Source organism: Phyllopteryx taeniolatus, chromosome 16, assembly GCF_024500385.1.
Source record: "Phyllopteryx taeniolatus isolate TA_2022b chromosome 16, UOR_Ptae_1.2, whole genome shotgun sequence".
Taxonomy (NCBI): domain Eukaryota; kingdom Metazoa; phylum Chordata; class Actinopteri; order Syngnathiformes; family Syngnathidae; genus Phyllopteryx; species Phyllopteryx taeniolatus.
The window spans coordinates 5,368,318-5,382,870 of NC_084517.1; the positions used below are offsets into that span (position 1 = coordinate 5,368,318).

Sequence of the window (14,553 nt, forward strand, 5' to 3'; positions counted from 1 at the left end):
ATGCAAACTCCGCACAGGAGAGGCCGCATTTGAACCCGGGTCCACAGAACTGTGAGGCAGATGTGCTGACCAGTTGTTCACCGTGCCATTCACAAAATATCTCCTATAATGTATTTAATTAATGGACTTATGTAGTTGGCTTCCCGTTTGTTCCACCATCACATACTCTGCCTTTTTTCGGGCCATCACTCCACAAGAGCACTGCTGATGTAAATGTGGCTTTTCTGAGATGAGCTGTTTCGTGAGGCGTGACAGCGTCAGATACTTGTGTTCCAAGGTGCCTCGAGAGCTCTACAAAGGTTGCTCGAATGATAATAAGCAGCTTTTGATAGGCCTCAGCGTCCCGGCGTGAGACGCTAGGCTAAACTATGCTACGCATGTGGGTGCGCGCGTGCGCGTCCGCCTGCCCGCGTGGCGAGAAGCAGATTTGGCTTCGCTGCTCAGTGCTAAACCTGATGGATACGTGACAACACATGATTTGTTTGTCAACCTCGCAAGGGAGCCTGTTTCGTCTTATTATACTAATCTTATTTATGGGCTCCTACAAAAACTTACATAAGTTAGTTTACATAATTAGGACCCGGGGACCAGGCAGAATTGTTGTTTATTATTAGTCCACCGACAAATCATTATTTTTGAGAGCCACGATATGTGGCAGTTATTATCTCTAGTTATTGTACATGCATTTATCCCGGTGAAATTGTATTCACAGTGAAGCCCCGTTCATCGCGGGGATATGGACCAGACTCACCCGCAATAGGTGAAAATCCACGATAGAAACATTATATAATTTATTTTAGTTTTACCCCTCCCACATGCTTTAAACACATTCAAACGTGTTGCCTAAACCAAAAGACAATTCACGATTGGATATTTAACTCATTGATTGCTGTGGAATCCAACGGTTTACTGACACCAATTAATATATTTGTCACATATGTTTTCAATGGGTAGATGTTGAAGAGCGTTTCAATAGCTTATGTTTAAATTTGAGTTTTGTAAACCACTGTAATGACAAACAGACTCCAGTAGATGGCGGTATTTTATCGCTCTGGATTTGAGATCAGCACAGTTTTTGAGTAAAAGATAAAGATTAGAATTACGGAAAGGGGAAGGGTGCGCGTGACCGAGGAGGCTAAAGACACGCTCCCGGTAGGTATATAGTTCCGTTATGTGCATGGGTTTGGCTAAGGACCCCCGAAAATGGCACCTACGAAGAGACACGCTTACGAAGCAAAGTTTAAACTGCAAGCTATTCGTTACGCGGAGGAACATGGGAATCGAGCAGCCGCGAGAGAATTCAAGATCAACTAATCCATGGTTCGCAAGTGGGGGAAGCATTAAAACGAGCTTCGCCAAGTCAAGAAGACGAAGCTGAGTTTCCGCGGGAAAAAAACAAAACAAAACGCGGAAACAAGGCGAGGTGGCCCGAGTTGGAAGACCAACTCGAGCAATGAGCAAAGAACAGCCGGGAGACGCGTCTCTACAGTCACCATTCGACTGAGTGCAATAACTCGGAGCTTGCCATCATTCCGGGAGGCTTGACGAACCGCTGGACATCCGTGTAAACAGGGCGTTCAAAGTGACGTTGCGAGCGGCGTGGGAGCGATGGATGACAGAGGGCGAACGCAGCTTTACTAAGACTAGGAGGCAGCGCCGGGCGACTTACGCCACAATTTGTGAATGGATTGTGGATGCTTGGGCTAACGTGTCTGCTTGCACTGTTGTTCGAGCTTTCGTAAAAGCCGGCATCGTTTCAGAGGAGCCGCACAGCAACGAGACTGACTCCGACAATGACGAGAGGGAACCTGGCGCTTGATTGAGAACTTGCCGCTCTTGTTGTTAAACAATAGCGGGCGCTAGGGACTGATCAACCCTGCCGCCACGAATAGCAAAAATCTGCAAGTAACTGACGCCCACCCAAAAAAGGTTTGTCATTACCTATGGATGTCACAAGATGGCCCCAAAGCACCTTTTTTTTTTTATATTAGAAAAGGCTATGGCCTGACTAAATGAAGCGCCTCCCCTCACTTCAACATAGTTCCTTGGCTCTAAGATGCAACCAGATGGTGCCGGAGCAATATTTTTATGTTAGACATGGCTCTGTCCTGAGCACAAAAAAAGTGTGAAAAGGTGGGTTTTCAGCAAATAACGGAGAATAGGTCCTCCCAAAAAATCAAATAGGCAACACCACTTGTGAGCTTTAATTTGATAAAAAATTAAAATGCATTTCATACAGAAGTGAAATAAAAAAAATGGACCTGAATAAATGTTTAAAAAAACAAACCAAAAAAAATTATTCAACTTAAAAGTTAAATACAATTGAACTGTACATAGCCAGGCATTCTTTTACATACCACTAGAGGGAGCCTGCTTACCACATTTAGAGAAAACGCTGACATTGGCTGTGGCTGAATACACACTGCACTGCATGCTAAATGCTAATTCCAGCTTTTAAATTGCAGCCAGTGTGAACAGACCGCAGTGTAGCCCTCGTGTTGACGTTCACAAATGACTCCTCGAATGAGGCAAAAGAATCAAACGAAATAATAAATTGTGTGTGTAAAACTAAGTCCATGTGGAGGTGAAGCATGTCAGCTTTAAGGGCACCAAATGATGTGAGGCAATCGTTGTTGTTGTTTTGTTTTGTTTTTTGCCATTAAAGCTGCACAATTTGCTCTTATTGTGCGTTATTAGCTTGACAGATCTGCTGCCCCTGCTTTGTTTGCTCAAGCTCAAATAAGCCATCTGGGAGACGGCTCACATTTCTTTTTGTGTACACATTTCATAAATGCCGTAGAAGCTCCCTCTTCTGTGTGTGCGTGTGGTTCTGAAGTTAGACTGCTCAACAGGGAGACTTAAAAGAGACAATGCATTTTTTTTCATATTTCAAAGAGTTCCCAGGTGTCTTAATAATTTGTCTGTGGCATACTTTCATCAAAGTAGCCCATGGGTCTACAATTATAGACACATTCTTACAGCATGTTTCTTGCAATAGTGAAATTGGCTTGTTTTAGGGGCAGATCTGTCTTGTGCAGTGAGCAAGCCCTCATGCCGTCCCACATACTGCTGGGCCGACGGCGAGCCAGGCTTTCATTTGACTGAAAAACCAGTGGGCTGGATTTCAAGTGGGGAAAACAAACGAGTGCCCAAGACAACAAACAAGGATCCCCAGACTTATTATATTACTACTATTGAGTGGAAGTCCGCTATTTGATTTTTATTTATTTAATTTTAATATGGACAAACGGTTTCTGGCTGATGGTTTAGTGGTACACTCGCCTGACTTTGGTGCGCGGAGAAAAAAGAAGCAACCTCTTAACCTGGACTTGAAAACATGCACACCTGGGGTTGACGTCACTTCTGTTGGCAACTTCTTCCATTTGTGTGCAGCAAAGTAGCTAAATGCTGCTTCACCATGTTTGCTTCGGAGCTCTGTGCTCCACTATTTGACCTGAGTCTGTCGATCTCAGAGCCCTACTGGGTTTATATGCCATTAGCATTTCATTCATGTATTCAGGACCTAAACCGTTTAGTGATTTATAGACAAGTAGCAGAACTTTAAAATCTATTCTAAAGCTGACTGGGAGCCAGTGTAAAGGCTTTAGAATTGGAGTAATATGCTCTGTTATTGCAGTAACAATATATCGACAGACAATACAACAAAATATATCCTCCTGCAGAAAAGCGACTCCTATTACTGCAGCATACTAAGCAGTTGTGACCGCAGAATGATGTAATCGTGATGCACAAACTGTTTAATTTGTTACATTATAGTTAATGATGTTATTACTGTATGTTTTATAAAGTACAATCCTATAGAGTGCTATTTTTCTTTTTTTAAAGACATTACAAACATTTGAGTTTTTTTGGCAGGCAGGCTGCAAGGGATGAATGGCATTTCCATTCATCTCAATGGGGAAAGATGATCTGAGATGCAAGCATGGAACAAATGAAACCTGTAAGTCAAGGCACCACTGTATACTGTGGAAACCCATAGAAAATATGGCCGCTGTCAGACGTGCGTGTGTGTGTGCGTGTGCCTGTGCGTGCGTGTAGTTTCGACGAAGCAACAGCTGCGCAACTTTAGCCGCCGTGAAAGGATTTTCAAGCCATCACACGCGAAATGACGTGAAATTAATGATGAGCAGATGTTCTCATCAGTAGGTTTGCCGATCACTGGTGCAAGACCTTCACTCACGGACTCCATTCAAGGTCATCACTCTATTTATTGGCCACATTATGGCCCCCAAAATTTCCCACCTGCTCCTCCCATGCATTCATTTACCTTCAGGGCCACCGCTCGCAACTTCCTATATGTCCTTGTTTGTGATGAAGTGGACTTTTCCAAGTGAGTTGCTCACTTATTGGCATGTTTCCATTGTCAGAATCACAAGATGCAATGAGTTGAGGTGGAGATTGTCAGGAACCTTTTACAAATACAGGAATCCTCAATCTTTTGTGGGGCTTACATTCTCAAAGACACAAACGTGAATGAATATACGCCAAACTTGATCATTCGTCACTTCTGAATCCTACTGTGGCACATCCTCTATTTATACCATACATAAACATATTCTGTTCGAGTGTGAAGTGCCTAAGCTTGTCATATTCCCAACATGTTGACATTTCTCACCCTCATAATCGACGTGACAAGCTGAGAAACACTGCCTAACCTTTATCTTCTACTCAAAAGCTGTGCTGATCAAAAAGCCAAAGCAATGCCATGCCGCCATCTACAGGAATCTGTTAGTCATTACAGTGCTTTACAAGCTCGATATTCACAGACAAGCTGGGCGAGACACTCTTCCACTCCTACCTGTTTAAAAACATATTTGATGTCTATGTTCGTCGATGGCAGTGAGGTGTTTGGATTCCAGTTAATGAATATAAACGTCCAAACTGCACTCAAATCGGATACTTATCCGATTTCTATCCACATACGAAAGAGGCCTTCGTCGGATATGAAAAAAAAAATGGGAATTGTAGCGTACGTCACATTGGGCAAAAAACATCGGAATTGAACTACAGTGTGAACATACTGTAAGTCTTCGAGTCTATGATTCAAATCCTGCTGATTGACTTGCAGTGAGGCGAGGTTGAGACGGACAGACGTGAGAAGTTGAGCGGTGTAGCCTGAAGCCACACAAGAAAAAGAATAATCAGAGCAAGTGCAGATAAACATCCGCTCCCCGAGGGAAACCGGCAGACAAAGACGGATCGGCCTTATCGTACTAAACGGCAAACACATGTGACAGCTTGATTTAAGAAGTCCTGAGATAATTAACACCTCGGCCGCCGCGGTAGGCTGACAGTAAAGGACGAATCCCCCTCCGAATCGTGACAATTCGCAGTGACGCCGGCCGGCCGGCCGGCTGCCACACGGCAACAAAAGCACACAAAGACCTTGTTTTACCGCATTGTTTTCATTTCAAGGCTGTTTGTTTCAATGTCTGCACATTGTTATGCCACACTAGGTAGTACCGATTGTCTCTGTCCAATTATAACTTCTGCTTAATAGCTAAATGTTTAATAAAAAAAACTAAAAAAAAAAACTCAAAAAACAAGGTTATAACAGACAGTTTTAGCATCACAAATGCAAATCTATTTTCAGAGCCATTCTGTATACAGAAGTACCTTGACTGACAAATTTAATTTGTTCCAAGCTTTTACACAAACAAAGTGTTTTTTAGGACTGTATTGTGTAAAACATAATATAAGAAATTGTAAAGATATAATCGCTAAAAAAATAAATAAATAAAATACAAATAAAAAGTAGGGCTTGGTTTTGTTAAGAACCTCACAATTCAATTTGATTTTGATTCTTTAGGTTACGATTCAATTGAACTTAAATTCTTTAGGTTATGATTTGATATTCATTTAAATGGCTTGATATTCTGCGCTTGGCTGGCAACCAGTTCAGGGTGGACCCCGCCTCTCGCCCGAAGATAGCTGGGATAGGCTCCATCTTATAGGATAAGCCGTACCGAAAATGGATGGATGGATGGTTTGATGTTGATTCAGTAAGACGTAGAAATAGCCATGTATGTACATTGGTGTCTTGAGATACAAGTCTAATTTGTTCTGTGAAAAATACATATTTCAAATCATGTTTCCCCACTGAAATGGATGGAGATGGAATTAATCCATTCCAGCCCCCTTGAAAATACCCCAAAAAGTGTTTTTTAACGTTTTTGTCATAAAAAAAAAAAAAATGCACCCAACAGTATTGAACTCTCAGCAAGTCTGTGGTACAAATTAGGGCTGGGTGAACATTTAAAGGTTATGTTCAAATGTATTGAGGGTTGTGTTTAAAGGGACAATTTCTCCAAGTACTGAATATTGTCATTGTTTGCTTTTATTCATTTATTTGTTTAATCCATCCATCCATTTTCCGACCCACTGATCGTCACTTAGGTCGCAGGCTTTCTGGCGCCTAGCTCAGCTGACTATTGAGAGGAAGAAGAAGGAAAAACATAAATCGGGAATCCGATTTTGGCGGAAAAAAAACATTTGAAAAGTTTGTTTTAAGGCATGAATGAACCGTTCTTCACTCGTTTCTTTTGGGAAGTTCCTTCATCACAGGCAGATGAGCCGAGAAGATAAAGCGGAGCAGAAAGAAAAGAAGAGAAGCAAACAGATTTTAGCTGAGCTCAGGCTTCTGGTCGTCGTGATGAATTGGCGGCATATTACGGCATAGTGGCGTGGCGATATAATCTCCCCCCCTTTACATAAATCGCTGGCCCGCGTCCTTGTTTTAAATTTATTACACGCTACAAAAACTTTTAGTGCTGCCTCGGACACTCACTGATGTTTATTCAGGGGACGGCCATCATTTACACGTTTGCACATTGTTTGCTTGATGTGCCGCTAATTGGATTCCGGGTGGCGCGGGCCTCTTCGGAGGTCCAGGTAAGCGCCAATGGATTGCTTATTCCATTTGTGGCTTCTACACGCTGACCCTCCAGCAGACACATTACTTGTGTGATTCCACTTCATCTTCAATGGAGCTCAGTCACTGCAGAACCCATCTCCTCGCAATAACCTCTCGCTGTTGCCGGTCCGCCGTAATAACGGGCTCTTGGAGGACCATTGACACCCGAGGAAACTGCATTAGCATTGATGTTACGGTAGTTCTAAACCTGCCAAAAACTGTTACATTAACACCCAGAGCAGCAACGCATACAAACAGATCATACACCAGTACTCATAGGCATGGACTGTAATCTCTCTGTAACAAAAAAAACACTGTAATGAGCTAATAACCTGAGGTTGAGTATAGACAAGCCAGGTGAGGTAACACCATCTCAGGGAGCTGGCTGCATCAGGACTGGACCGTAGACCGCAGCCACAGGCGACCATGGGTGGAGCGAGAGCCTGCGCCTATGGCGACTGGGGACCCCGAGACGCAGGACCATGACCACGGCCCGTAAGTATAAGTGAAGATATGATAAATATTGATGAAAGAATGGAGATCAAATAACATTCAAATGAATGTTAATATTGATAAAAAGAAGAAAGTAAAACAAATATTCGTTAAAAGCTAAATTAAAAAGGTGGGTCTTGAACCTGTTGTTAAAAACGAGAACATTCTCTGCGGCCCCGAGGTTCTTCAGTAGGCTGTTCTAAAGAGCAGAAAAGCAGAAAAATACCTAAAAGTGCTCACGAGGGTTTGGATAGTAAAAGGAGTTTTAAGAGATAGTAAGGCCTAAGACATTTAAGAACCAGTAAAAAAAAAAAAACAACAACAACCAGCATGCATTGCACCATTCAATGCTGACCTTTTGCCGTAATAAGGACGTTAAGTTTGTTTGGAGTTCCCATAGTTCATTCAATGTGAGTCTTAATTAACTGTCGGCTTACAATTAGGCCATCTAGTGGTAGATGGTGCTATTACAACTTAAAACTGATCAGGTATTGTTAAGGAAACATCTATAATTAACCCTCCAAAAATGTATGCGGGGAAAAAAAATGCTGAAAATGAATCGAGGAACCACTCAAGAGTGCGGGCGCGGACCACAAGCGGTCCGCGGGGCCGCCAGTTGCCCATCTCTGCTAGACACATTCAATTGAGACTTGAGAATCATCGATTTGCACAAACCGATTTACCCCGTGGCTTATAATATTGAAATAAGTGAAGCAATCTCCTTCTACACAGCTGCTTCCTTCTCGGTCACATTATTTTGCATCAGACCAGCGAGAGAAAAGATCGCAGCATAATTTTTCACCTCTTCTCAAATCCGACAGCCTTTATTAGCCTCGCACTACACAAGAGCAAGGAAAAGAAGGCGAGGAAGGGCTTTGGAGAAGAAGTCCATTACTGACTCGGCGTATCATTTCCCATCTCCAATAACGGCCTCTTTCTCCTGTGTCCTAATTTGCCGTGTTGGGGGATTGCTTGTTTTCTCAGCGTAATAGGCCATGCGGACGAGTAATGGCCGCATTGCTGCATAGTTGCATTCTTTCTCATCTCATTATTCTCCGCTGCCACGTGCCAGGCCACGTCTCTGCGCTTCACGCTGGTCAAATGGCTGCCGCCGCCACTTCCTCCTGGCAGGAGTCAGGGATGAACGCTTCATCTCCGGGGAGACGGAATCTAGACCGAAGCCCTCCTCTGCGCCGACCTCCTCATTAAATTGGCACATTAAATCTCTCATTTGTGTAGCATTTCATGAATATGAATCTGATTTGCTTTAGTCTGACCTCATCAAACCTCTCGCAGACACTGTGCGACGTGCGGTCCACCTTTCAACTCACGGAACAACACTGGAGTGACCAGTCAGGGCTACTCTCCAGTTCATTTCTTCTTAGCTATCACATAAATAATCCCGAATGGCAGAGAAGTTTTAAAATTCCGGAGTGAAGACAATCTCTCACTACTCTGTACAGCAAACCTTCTGCCTCTCGCTCTGATTGCTTGTGATCTCTGGTGCGATTCGGGTGACTTGAAGTGTTACCGCTGAACGGACCAAAGGCACGGAACCAAAGACGCAGGCCAAAGACTTGGAATCAAATACACGGGCTACAGATACACAACCAAAGATATAGAACAAGGATATGCACCAAAAAGATGGACCAAGGGCACGGACTAGAGACACTGAGTAAGAGCACTGACTAAGGAGACCGTCCGAGGACACAGACCAAAGATACAGAACCAAAGAAATGGGCAAGGGACACAAGCCAAAGACACAAACGATGGACATGGACCAAACACAGAACCAAAGAAATGGACAAAGGACATACACCCAAAACTAAGCATGGAAGATATACTGTAGAACCAAAGAAACGGACGAAGGGCAGATGCCACAGACATGAACGAAGAACATGCACAGAACTGAAGACAGCCACTGAGGCCATGCACCCAAAACCAACCACCAAAGACTCAAATCTTGGAGACGGACCACAGGCATTCTGGAAGTCTGCTAGCTTAATGCTACTAATCGCATTTCTATTCATTTCAATGGGGAAAGAAGATTTGGGATACACGTTTTGATTTCCGAGCATAGTCACGGAACAAATTAAACTCGTATCGCAAGGCACCGCTGTACTGGGCACGGACCAAAAACCAAGTACTACAGACACAGAGCAGTGATATGGATCAAAAAGCAGAGACACGGGCTAGATACATGGAACCAAAGACACAGACCTAAAAGAAAGTACCAGAGACACGGACCAAAAACCGTAAAAGTACAGCAGACACACAGGATGAAAGACATGCACCAAATACTTGGATCAAAGAGCAGTCAAATGATAAACAATCAAGTAGCCAGGCAGACAGTCAGATTCCAGCTCCTGAGAAGGCCACCACGGTCCACAGAATCCTCCAGCCAGACCACTGATTCACGTTTTTCCACCAAGACCATATTGTGCACCATAGCCTGCAGCTTGGCCCGTGACACACTGCAATTTCCATGCCGACTATGTTAAAAAGCATGCGCCCGACGCTCGTTCCGGTCCCGGAAGCACGCCGATGCTGTCGCCGTGACATTGATGCTTTGTGGAAATGACACCAATTGGCCCTGAGTGAAATTTGCCAGGGTAATTTTAGGCCAAACGGGGTGAAATTATGCGCCTCTCTCCACCAATTTATGTGGCGCTTTCCCATGTGCTGCTGCCGCTTGTTAGCGAAGCCCAGAGGAAGTGCCTTATTCACGGGAACTACACGTTCGCCGCTACCTTTCTGGCCGACGTCTTCATAATGTATTATCCTCTCGCCATTCAAGCGGCGGCGGGGAGGCGGGGTGTTCTAGAAAAGTGCAGGAATCCGACGTTCCCACATAAATCACACGCTGTTGTATAGCACACAAACTCTCAGCTAAATGAATCATTTATCAGCGCCGCTGCACTCGCCGCTGTGGGTATTTTAAATGAGGGGTTCAAGCCTAAGGTGGGGTTTTAAGACAGGTTTAAGGTCTTAAAGCAGGGTTTCAAGTATGACTTAGTTTCAAGTGAGGGTTCGAGCCACGGTTGGGTTTTTCAATTGGGATTACAAACCAGAGTTATGGGTCAAAGTAGCATTTCACGTCAGAGTAATGGTTTCAGAGTGGGGTTTCAAACCAGGGCTAGGGTGAGAAGTTAGGGTTTTAAACAAAATGTGGGCTTCTGAAATTAGGGTTTTAAAACAGCTTTAGCATTTCAAAGTAGTGTTTCAAGACAGGGATAGGGTTTAAGAGTTTGCGATTCATTGTTAGGGTTGTGAAATTTGGGTTTCAAAACAGGATTAGGGTTTCAATCTAGGGTTAGGGTTTCAAATTAGGGCTTCAAAATGAAGTTTGGCTTTTAAAGTAGGGTTTCATGACAAAATGAGGGTTTCAATCTAAGTTTGGGGTTATGAAATTAAGGTTTCAAAACAAATTTAGCATTTCAAAGTAGTTGTAACCATGGGTTATGGTTTCAAATTACTGTTTCAGGTAAGGGTTAGGGTTTGAAATTAGAGCTTCAAGAAATTCTTAAAGTTTCATCGTAGGGTTTTATTGCAGAGGTAGGGATTGAAGCGATTTATTTTTTGGGGGTTCTGAAAGTGGGGTTTCAACAAAGGATTGGGGTTTAAAATTAGGGCTTCAAAGCAAGGTTAGGGTTTCAAAGTCATGTTTAATTGCAGAGTTTAACGCAAATGTTTGGGTTCTGAAAATGGAGTTTCAAAATAGGATTCGTGTTTGACTTGCCGAGACAGGATTATGGTTTCAAATTAGAGTTTCAAGGTTGGGTCAGGGTTCCAAATTACAGTTTCAACGAAGATTTAGGGTTTCAAACCTGGTTTCGGCTTTCAAATGGAGTTTAATGCTACGGTTAAGGTTTCTAATTTTCAAATTAACATTTCTAGTTGGTGTTTTGCATTACATTTTCAGATAGGGGTTAGGATTTTTTACATGAGCGTTTTAAACCAGGGTTATAATGGATAATTCTGAGATAATTTATTTTGGGTTTTTCTGAATAGTTTTTCTTCGTATCATCTCGCTGTGATATTTGTTTCTTTTCAGGTTGACTGGGTGAGACAGTGGGACAGGAACTAAATGAACACATCACATTGTTTGTCACTTTCACAGTCATCGTGCAAATGTAAAACATGTCACCGTGCCGAGCTCACGGACGCCAACCGCGTTCGTCTTCCGTGCTCAGGCGGATCGGCCCGAGGCCAGAAGGGAGGCCGTGCGGGCGCCGGACGCCACGGGAGGCTCCTTCAAGGACATCTCCAGGTAACCCAGGAGCCCGACACTCCATTGTTCAGCCTCAAAGCGACGCCCACGCGCGCCGAAAGACGAAGGTTGCCTCGCGATCGGCTGTGTCCGGTTGGCTCCGGTTGCTAGGTAGCGAGCAAGCTGGTAAAAAGAGGATTTGCACACTGGTGACAACTGGAGAGCTTAAATTAGATGCCCGTTGCATGAAACTTTAATAACTGGCAACCATCGCGGGGAGCACAATCGGGTCGCTTTGATAGCAAATCGAAAACACGGCTGCTCTTTGCTAACATTCGGGAAGCCGAGTGCCGTCCCTCCCAGAATGCCGTCCTGGGCGGCTGCCTATATCGCCCATATCTCAAACCGTCCACGTCTCGTACTCAAGTCCCAAATGTCTTGGTCTTGGACTGGCCTTGGACTTGGGATTTTCCGTTGAGACCAGCGCCGATCTGCTATTTTTCAACTTCATTAATATGATAAGGAGAAACACTGCACTGTTATACATTTCAAAGGGGTTTTTACAGTAACTTACTCAAAACAGTGTTGCCAGTCAGTAACTTCCAAAAATACCTGTGCGAGGGGAGTCGTCTGAATTTGATTCTGGAGTCACGCACCGCTTCATACCTTGTACTCATCTACCAACCTCGAATCATTCCAAGTATTGAGCAGTATTTACTTCGTATTTGCCTGTCAGCAACATATTGGGGGGGGGGGGGGGGGGGGGGGAACGGGAACTGATGGATTCCAGTTGACAAACAGAAGCGTCCACAGCAGTCAATGAGTTGAGTCTTAGCTTCAAATGAGGGTTTTTAGCACAAGTTAGTCTTTCAACTGCGGGTTTCAAGACTGTTTTTGAGTTGCCGGTAAAGTGGAGGTGTGCGTTTCCTGTTGCTAAAAGCCGCAATGAATGTTTCAATAGCGTCCACTTGTTTCCTCTCTCTTCCTAACACAAACTACTAAGCGAGCAACTCGTTTTGTACTCCGCTCATGGCATCTGACCGGATTCGCTTATCGTTTATTACGCCGCTCGCTTTGAGCGAGTATGGCGTTGGCAGCGGCGCGATCAATAGCCAATCAGGTGCATTTGCTTCTCTTCCACTTGCTGATTACCTCCTTTAATGTTCTCACACTGCAGTGTAACACAACCGAGAGCGCAGGAGCATTTGTCAGCTTGGATGTCCACCAGAAAAGAAACCAACGCCATCCTCCTCGGAATTCAACCACAGTTTTTCAGATGAACACAGCCCCCAAAAACCTCAGAGTTTAAACTCCTGCCGCGTGTCACGTCACAATAGATGAGTCCAGTCAGAGTCGAACGATTAACTTTGCCTGCGTTTTGATTTTCCTTTGACTTTTGCACAATAACGCAGGGGTTTTCCTGGCTCAAATCACAATACTCAAATAAATAGAACTTCAATTAGAAATGAATCTAAATTCTTTAAAGAAATACATACATGCATTTTAGTAATAGATTCAAATTCAATACATCATTAAATATAAATTCAATATGTAATGAAATATGAAAAAAAAAATTCCATGTAGAGGTAAATGAATGAATGAATTAATCAATAAATAAATATACTTTTTTGTCTTTTTTTTCATCAAATCTTGGGGAAAAATGTGAGGCCTTCCAAAAATAGTTTGTTGTTGTTGGAAATTGAAGCTTCCACTATAATCTTTTTTTTTTTTTTTTTTTTTCCCCCCCCTTCACGATGCCTTGCAAACATTTTTATGTAAATGCCTCCTCCATCTCTTCACCTTGACGTCCTCACTGCTCATTAGCGCCAGCGCGGAATTCTGGGAGAGGGGGGGGGGCAAGTGTTGCGACATATGCGGGCGTCCCCGTCGCATCTTTAACCCCCGACTGAAACTCCCCCCGGGGGCGAGCTCATCTGCTGTGCGTCCTTCACAAGGTCACACCTTCAACCCACGTCAAACATTTGATAAAACCTTCATAACCGCTTCAAATTTTGCATTTCAAATCACACTTGAGTGGCGAGTGTGGGTTGCGCTTACATCAAATGTTTAATGTAAATGTGTGTGTGTACGCGCGCATGTAAAGTGCGTCTGACAAGTATTCACTGCACTTCATTTTTTCTACATTTTGTTATGTTACAGCAATATTACAAAATGGAATAAATGATTTTTTTTAAATTCTAAATTCTACACTCAAGACCCATTGATCCCGACATGAAAAATTGTTATTCTATTTTTTTTTTGCAAACTTATTAAAATGCAAAAACTAAGAAATCATATCTACGTACAGTGCATCCGAAACATCCTCGCAATTTTCCCACATTTTGTTATGTTACAACTTCATTCCAAAATGGAATGAATACATTTCCCCTGCTGAAATTTTGTTTTGGTTTTTGCAAAATGATTGAAAATAAACATTTAATCCAAAGGCAAAGTGTTTTGAATACTTTCAAGCTGCATTGTAAAAAACATAATGAATTCATTCTGGAATAATCCTGTAACATAAGAACTGTGTGTGTGCGCGCGCGCAACAGGTGAAACGAGCTGAGCCGTGCTAGCAGAGGGAATGAGGTGAAGGACAATGTGGAGGTTGATTTAACTTTCACTCTCGCAAGCCTGCTGGCCTACTTTGAATGTCGCCATCAAGGCAGACGGGCGCACGTGAGTCGTATGAACCGGCGCAGTTAAGGCATTTGCTTCCCTGACTAAAAGAGCAGCACTTATACTTGACGACAACACTGTGTGTGTGTGTGTGTGTGTGTGTGCATGCGTGGTGTTTGTCCTGATTCAACTGTAACACGTACTGTATGAAAACACACATGATGCTTTCTCATGACAGAGGGGTGTGTATGTGAGTGTATAAGGAAGTGAGTGTGCGTGCATTTGTGTGTGTACGTGT

The 14,553-nt window shown here is 43.4% G+C and overlaps 1 protein-coding gene across 6 annotated transcripts in view; it reads left to right on the plus strand.

Moving 5' to 3' along the window:
- The first annotated feature begins 2,211 nt into the window (after window positions 1–2,211).
- The window catches only part of LOC133465363 (protein shisa-6-like), a 68,509-nt gene continuing 56,167 nt past the window's right edge, over window positions 2,212–14,553 (plus strand). For 4 of the 6 annotated variants that reach the window (XM_061748084.1, XM_061748088.1, XM_061748087.1 and 1 more), the window contains exons 1-2: window positions 2,214–7,429; window positions 11,547–11,696. The gene's annotated coding sequence lies outside the window, so the exon portion shown is untranslated. Of the gene's footprint in view, window positions 7,430–11,463; window positions 11,697–14,553 lie in introns of those variants that run through there. The other 2 variants (XM_061748093.1, XM_061748085.1) reach the window with 2 other exon arrangements.